General features: G+C 35.2%; 1 non-coding gene across 1 annotated transcript; it reads left to right on the top strand.

The window, feature by feature from the left end:
- The first annotated feature begins 1570 nt into the window (after positions 1 to 1570).
- Positions 1571 to 1678, top strand: LOC116637969. The gene has a single exon (XR_004300574.1). It is a non-coding gene; the product is annotated as a U6 spliceosomal RNA (small nuclear RNA).
- Positions 1679 to 8025: the final 6347 nt, after the last annotated feature.

The raw sequence follows: 8025 nt of genomic DNA, 5'->3' as shown, positions 1-8025 counted from the left end.
TTGTGTTACTTAGAATAACCCTACCCATATTTCTAAGTACACAGAAGTGTGGTATAGTAAATACCTATGCTTATGCCTATGCCATCTGGTAGAACTAGGGCCAGTGTATGTTTGTCTGCAAATATTTATACAGATAGGACATTTGTGGGAAAAACTAATGTAACATCCTTACTTAAACATTTTCTAGATGCCACTAATTGTGATTAACACCTGTCTCATTTAATTTAATCCTTTTAACAATTCTATAAGGTAGATAATATTATCCTTGATTTAAAGTTAGTAATCTAAGGCATAGAGAGGTAAAGCTACTTATCAGGGGAAAAATGCTTTTTATTACTTTCTTTTTTCCCTAGGGATTAAAACTCAAAGTAGCACTAATCCAAACCCAAGAACTAGTCACATCTATACCATTTAAGTGGCAGAGATTGTCACTCATCACATAAGAAAAAAGCTATACAAACTGAAAGTCAATTTTTTTAGTACTCATCATGGAACAGAGTTTGGAAGGCAAACTGCCATTCTGAAATCTGGAGAGGTAGGTGCTTTCTGAGTTCTGCTTACCTGGAACAGAAGCCACAGGAGCTATAAACTGGAAGGAGCATAAATGCTAATTTTGATGAATTTCTGGAGCTGAGTATGGACTAGTATAAGAGTGACAAACTTCTGGGGGACTCTACACTTTAATCAGCTTTACCTCCAGGAATCCCACCAAGTTCTAAAAGTGAGAATCTAAAAAGGATTCCTTGTTTTTCTTGCAAGGGTGTAGGGGACACAACTCTCTTCAATCAACAACATATAGAAATCCCCAAAGCACAGAAGGGAGACAAAAATAAGGGATCTGAGGAATGTAAAGTCTCTGGTACCTACAACAGACATTACATACAGCCAAATAATTAGTCAAATATCATAAATTCTCACATTAAAGACCTATTTACCTCAAGTTCTATTCCTTAATACAACATGTTTGGTTTTCCTAAAGGCAAGAAAAAAACTGAAGAGACCAGCAGTCATCAGAACTAGTCTAGGATGTAACACAGGTGTAAATTAGAGAGGAAATTTAAAATAACTATAAATAACATGCAAGAACAGATAGGTTACATAAACTCTAAGAATCTCTAAGAATCAAAAGTAAATGCTAGAAATGAAAAAAAAAATGACAAATGACTTTGATGGTCTTATAAATATACTTGACATGCCTGAGGAAATAAGTGGACCTGAGCATAGAGCAATAGAAACTTTCCAAATTGAAATACGTAAAGAGAATAAAAGAGTATCCTAGAATTATAGGAGAACATTAAAACGTATAACACATCAGAATGAAAAATTAGAAGAAATATTTGAAATTAAAACAGCTGAGAACTTTGCAAAACAAATGACAAGCATCAAACCACAGAGCAAAGGAGCTAAAAGAATGTCAACATCATAAATACAAGCAAAAAAATAAACATCCATATCTAGGCAAATCATATTGGCAATGTAGAAAGCCAAAGAGAAACAAAATCCTGAAGGAAAAGGCCAGGGTGAGGGAAAACACAACCAACAAAGAAACAAGTTTAAGAATTACAGAGTAGTGTTTGTTTCAGCAGCACATATATTAAAATTTGAATGATACAGAGATTAATTAGCATGGCCCCTGCACAAGGATGATGTGCAAATTATTAAAATGTTTCATATCTTTTCATCAATAGATTAAAAAAGAAATGTCTGGCTTTGAAAATCAAAGGGATTTAAGTCCAGCTGATTTTTAAAGCTCCTGGAGTTAAAGAAAGAACCAGCACACTAAAAAACTTGCTCTGAGAAAGCACAGAAGCAGCAGTCTGAAAAATGCCAGGAATCCATGTGAAGGAGATCTACTGATTAATTTTAGGACATGTGCCAGGGGGGGCAAGTATCTGCAGAAAATTTTTCCAGGAACAAAAGCAATGGCAGCTACCATTATTTGTGCCCTCCCCCATACTAAATAGCTAGATGCTTGCAGGATTCAATTCTAATTTTCTATCTTGCTAACACCCCATGTCATGCCTGGTATTCCCCTTTGGTTCCACCCTACCCATTTTGGCAGACATCCCTCCAAAGGACTCCTGTCCCACTATACCCTGTAGGTAGCCATGGTTAGGACTGGAAACATTGCAAAGAGACTGCTGCAATTCCTGTAGCTGGGCCTCATAGCTGGCTGTTTAGGGAACAAGCCCTGCCCTGCAGTGCTCCTGGAGCTGTCATAGTGGCTTACTGCAGACAGCCAAGCTGAGGGCTAGCCCTGCCCACCAGTGAGCCCACAACTGCTATAACCAAGCCTTTCAACAGCCCATGGAGCAAACCCTGCCCAGTGCCCCCTCAGCTGACAAAATGGGTCATTGCAGCTTTCTGGGCTGAAGGGCAACCCACTCATGTGCCCACAGAAATCATAGCTCAGCCACAATAGAGGACTGCATGTAGCCCACAGAGAGGACACCCCTGGAGCACCTGGTTCTGCTGACAGGAGGGATTATGCTACGACTTCACAAGATCTCTTCTAGAGAAGGCTACTTTACTAATTTAAAGACCAGACCACATAGCTGACTTAATACATAGAAACAGACAGACAAAACGAGGTGACAGAGGAATATTCCCAAATGAAAGGCAGGAAAATAATCACAGAAAAAGAGTTAAATGAAAAGGAGATAAGCATTATGCCCGATAAAGAGTTCAATGTAATGGTCAAAAAGATATTTAATGGACTTGAGAGACAGTGAATGGACTCAGTGAAAACTTAGAAACTATAACATAGAGAGTTGAAGGAGACAATAAGTAAAAGGAAAAATAGAGACTAGAGGTATTCAACAGCAGATTAGAGGATGCAGAAGAATGGATCAATGATCAAAAAACAATACGTTGAAGGACCTCTGCAATATCATTTCTAACATTTGCATTATAGGAATCTCAGAAGGAGAAGAGGGAGAAAAGAGGGCAGAAATCTTATTTGAAGAAATAATAGCTAAAAACCTCCCTAATCTGGGGGGAGAAAGATACTCAGGTCCAGGAATTACAGATAGCCTCAAACAAAATATACATAATGGTTAACTTTGCAGGCCAGAAGAGAGTTGCATGATATATAAAAAGTGCTAAAAGGACAAAAAACAAAAAACTACAACCAAGACTAATCTACCTGGCAAAGATTATCACTCACAATTGAAAAAGAGATAGTTTCTCAGACAAAAGTTAAAGAAGTTCATCACCACTAAACCAGCTTTACAAGAAATGTTTAGAAAAAGGCTTCTTTAAGGGGCACCTGGGTGGCTCAGTTGTTAAGCATCTGCCTTCGGCTCAGGTGATGATCCCAGGGTCCTGGGATCGGGCCCTGCATCGGGCCCCCTGCTTCTCCCTCTCACACTCCTCCTGCTTGTGTTCCCTCTCTCGCTGTATCTCTCTGTCTAATAAATAAAATTTTTGAAAAAAAAGGCCATAACTAGAAGAAAATTGTGAAAAGAAAAAATTCCACTGCTAAAAGCAAACATATAGTAAAGGTAGTAGATTTAAAACTTATAAAGCCACTATGTAGGTTGACACAAAAGTAGTAAAATCAATTAAAACTATAAACATTAGTCAAGGGTTATATAAAATAAAAAGATATAAAATATGAATGTGTTTGAACCTTAGTGACTATAACTTAAAATAGACTGTTATAGACATAGGGTGTTAAAAATGAACCCCATGGTAACCACAAATCAAAAATCTATAATAGATACATGAAAAACCAAGTAATTCAAGCATATAATGGATTATTACTCAGCCATTAAAAAATGAAATTGTTCTATTTGCAACAATATGGATGGAGCTAGAGAATATTATGCTAAGAGAAGTAAGTCAGAGAAAGACAACTACCATATGATTTCATTCTTGTGTGGGAATTTAAGAAATAAAGCAAATGAACAAAGGAGGGGAAAAAAGAGAGAGGAGGGCAATCCAAGAAACAGAGTGTTAATTATAGAGAACAAACCAATGGTCACCAGAGGGGAGGTGAGTGATGAGGATTAAGAAGAAGTGCACTTGTGATGAGAACTGGGTGTTGTATGTAAGTGATGAGTTACTAAATTCTACACCTGAAACTAGTATTACACTGTATGCTAACTAACTGGAATGGAAATAAAAAATAAAATAACAAAATGGGAAAAAGTACATAACTACCAATAATTATTTTAAATGTAAATGGACTAAATGTTCCAATTAAAAGACATACAGTGACTACACGAATAAAAAATAAGATGATCTGTATACTGATTCCAAGAACTCACTTCAGACCTAAAGCTAAAGTGAAGAATGGAAAAGACTGTGTGCAAATAGAAGCCTAAAAAAAAAATGGGATAGCAATATATATTCAGACTAAATAGACTATCATTTTGTAAAGGGCATTATATAAAGACAAAGGGGCCAACCCAACAAGATGATATAAATATTGTAACTATCTATGCACCCAATTTAGAAGCATCCAAATGCATAAGGCAAATATTAACAGACATAAAGGGAGAAATTGACAATAATATAATAATGGTAGGGACATTAACACCACACTTAGATCAATGGATATATCATACAGATAGAATGACACATTAGACCACATAGCTTAACAGATATGTGCAGAACATTACATCCAACATCAGAATACACATTATTTTTAAGTGCATATGGAACATTATCCAGTATAGATCATATGTTAGGCCACAACACAAGCCTGAACAAATTTAAAAAGATCAAAATCTTATCAAGCATCTCTTTTTACAATATTATGTAGCCAAAAATTATTTACAGGAAAAAAAAAAAAACCTGGAAATAAAAACAAACGTGGAGGCTAAACAACATGATACTAAATAGCCAATAGGTCAATGAAGAAATCAGAAAGAAAGAAAAAATATTTGGGGACAAAAAGAAAAAAAATGGAAACACAATGGTCTAAAATCTTTGGCATGCATCAAAAGCAGTTCTAAGAGAAAAATTTATAGCGATACAGACATACTTTAGAAAAAGAGAGAAATCTCAAAAATTCTAACCTTACACCTAAAGGAACTAGGAAAAAAAAGAATAAACTAAGCCCAAAGTTAGTAGAAAGAAGAAATTAATAAATATCTGAATGGAAATATAGAATTAAAAAAAAATAATTCAATTAAACCAAAAGCTGCTTCTATGAAAAGATAAAATTGATAAACCTTTGGCTAGACTAATCAATAAAAAAAGACAAGGGGGCAACCATAAGAGATGCTGAACTTTAGGAAACAAACTGAGGGTTGCTGAGCAGGAGGTGGGTGGGGGGAGGGATAATTGGGGGATGAACATCAAGGAGGGCACTTGATGTAATGAGCACTGGGTGTTATGTGCAACTGATGAATCACTAAATTCTACCTCTGAAATAATAAAAAAAGAGAGATCAAATGAATAAAAATGAAAGAAGAGAAATAACACCACCACAGATAGACATAAGAGAATATAATGAAAAATTTATGCAATATCTAGATACAATCTTTTAAACCTGAAATAGAAAAATCTGAACAGACCCATTAATAGGAAGAAAATGAAACACTAATCATAGAACTTTCAATAACAAAAGTCCAGGACCAGGTGGGTTTATAGGTGAATTCTACCAAACACTTAGAGTTAATAACTCTTCTTTTCAAGCTATTTAAAAAATTGAAGGGGAAAGAAAACTTCAAAACTCACTTCACAAGGCCAAAATTACCCTATCTACAATCAGACATTGACACTATAAAAACGAAAACTGCAGGCCAATATCCATGATAAACATAGAGGCAAAAATTCTAAATAAAATATTAGCAAGCTGGGCACCTGGGTGGCTCAGTTGTTAGGTGTCTGCCTTCGGCTCAGGTCATGATCCCAGGGTCCTGGGTTCGAGTCCCACACTGGGCTCCCTGCTCAGTGGGAAGCCTGCTTCTCCCTCTCCCACTCTCCCTGCTTGTGTTCCCTCTCTCGCTGTCTCTCTCTCTGTTAAAAAATAAAATAAAATAAATAAAATATTAGCAAGCCAAGTTCAACAATATACTCAAAGGATTATTCCCCACAAACAAGTGGGGTTTATTCTGGGGATGCAAGAATGATTCAATTTTCACATACTAATCATTGTGATAAAATACATTAAAGAGGAAGGATAAAAACTATAGGATCATCTCAATAGATGCAGAAAAAGCCCTGGACAAAATACAATGTCAATTCATGATAAAAATTTTCAATAAAGTGGCTTAAGATGGAATATACCCCAACATAATAAAAGCCACAGGGAAAAAGTCCACAGCTAACCTCTTACTCAATGGTGGAACACTGAAAACTTTTTCTCTAAGATCAGGAACAAGACAAGAATGTCCACTTTCGCCACTTTAACTCAAAATAGTAATTGGAGTCCTAGCCACAATCAGACAAGGAAAATAAAGGCATCAAAACTGGTAAGGAAGAAGTAAAATTGTCATTATTTGCAGATGACATAATACTACATATAGAAAATCCTAGACAACACCACAAAACTATTAGAAGTTATAAATGAATTCAGTAAAGTTGCAGGATACAAAATTAATATACAGAAATCTGTTTCTATATACTAATAACAAAGTAGTACAAAAAGAAATTAAGCAAATAATCCAAATTACAATTGTACCAAAAAGAATGAAACCTAGGAATAAATTTAACCAAGGAGGTTAAAAACATATTCTGAAAACTAAAAGACATTGATGAAAAAAAAACTGAAGATGACACAAATGGAGAGATATCTCATGCTCATAGATCAAAGTAATATTGTTAAAATGTTCATATTATCCAAAGTGATCTGCAGATTCAATGTAATCCCCATAAAAAATATCAGTAGAACTAAAACACTATTCTTAAATTTTGTATAGAATCACAAAAACCCTGAATAGTCAAAGCAATATTGAGAAAGAACAAAACTAGAGGTACCACAATCCTAGATTTCAAGATATACTACAAAGCTATAATATTTAAAAGAGTATGGTACTCACACAAAAATAGATTGATAGAGCAATAGAACAGGACAGACAGATAAATAAAGACATGCTTATACAGTCAGCTAATCTATAGCAAAGAAGGTCAGAATATCCAAAGGGGAAAAGAGTCTCTCCAATAAATGGGATAGAGAAAACTGGACATCTACATGCAAAAGATAAAAGCTGGACCACTTTCTTACACCATGCCAAAGGGGGAAAAAAAAAACAACTCAGAATGGATTCAGGACTTAAATGTGATACCTGAAACTATAAAACCCCTAAAAGAAAACATAGGCAGTAATCTCTTGGACATTGGCCTTTCCAAATATTGATGGATATGTCTCCTCAGGCAAGGAAAACAAACAAAAGCAAAAATGAACTATTGGAACTACATCAAAAGAAAAGGCTTTTGCACAGCAAAAGAAACCATTAAGAGAATAAAAGGCAACTTACTGAATGGGAGAAAATATTTGCAAATGATGTATTTGATAAGGCGTTAATAATATTCAAATTATATAAAGAACTTCTATATCAACACCAAAGAAACAAATAATCTGATTCAAAGTGGACAGAGAATCTGGACAAACATTTTCCTAAAGATGACATATAAATGGTCAATAGACACATGGAAATATGCTCAACATCACAAATCATCCAGGAAATGCAAATCAAAACCACGATGAGATATCACCTTAAACCCATTAAAATGTCTAGTATCAAACACAACAGGGCATCTTGGTGGCTCAGTTGGTTAAGTTTCTGCCTTTGGCCCAGGTCATGATTCCAGGATCCTGGGATCAAGCCCCACATCTGGCTCCCTGCTCAGTGGGGACTCTGCTTCTTCCTCTCTCTTTGCCTCTCCCCCCAGCTTGTGTTCTCTATCATCCTCTCTCTCTCTCAAATAAATAAATAAAATCTTAAAAAAATCTTTAAAAAAAAGGACAAAAAATATCAAGTGTTGACAAGGATGTTGAGAATAAGGAATTCATACATTTTTTTTAATGTTCTAGATACTTAAAATTTTTATTTATGTTTTGTTTCAAGTATT

Source organism: Phoca vitulina, unplaced genomic scaffold, assembly GCF_004348235.1.
Source record: "Phoca vitulina isolate PV1807 unplaced genomic scaffold, GSC_HSeal_1.0 scaffold1, whole genome shotgun sequence".
Classification (NCBI taxonomy): Eukaryota; Metazoa; Chordata; class Mammalia; order Carnivora; family Phocidae; genus Phoca; species Phoca vitulina.
This window is presented reverse-complemented; position numbering and strand designations above follow the sequence as displayed.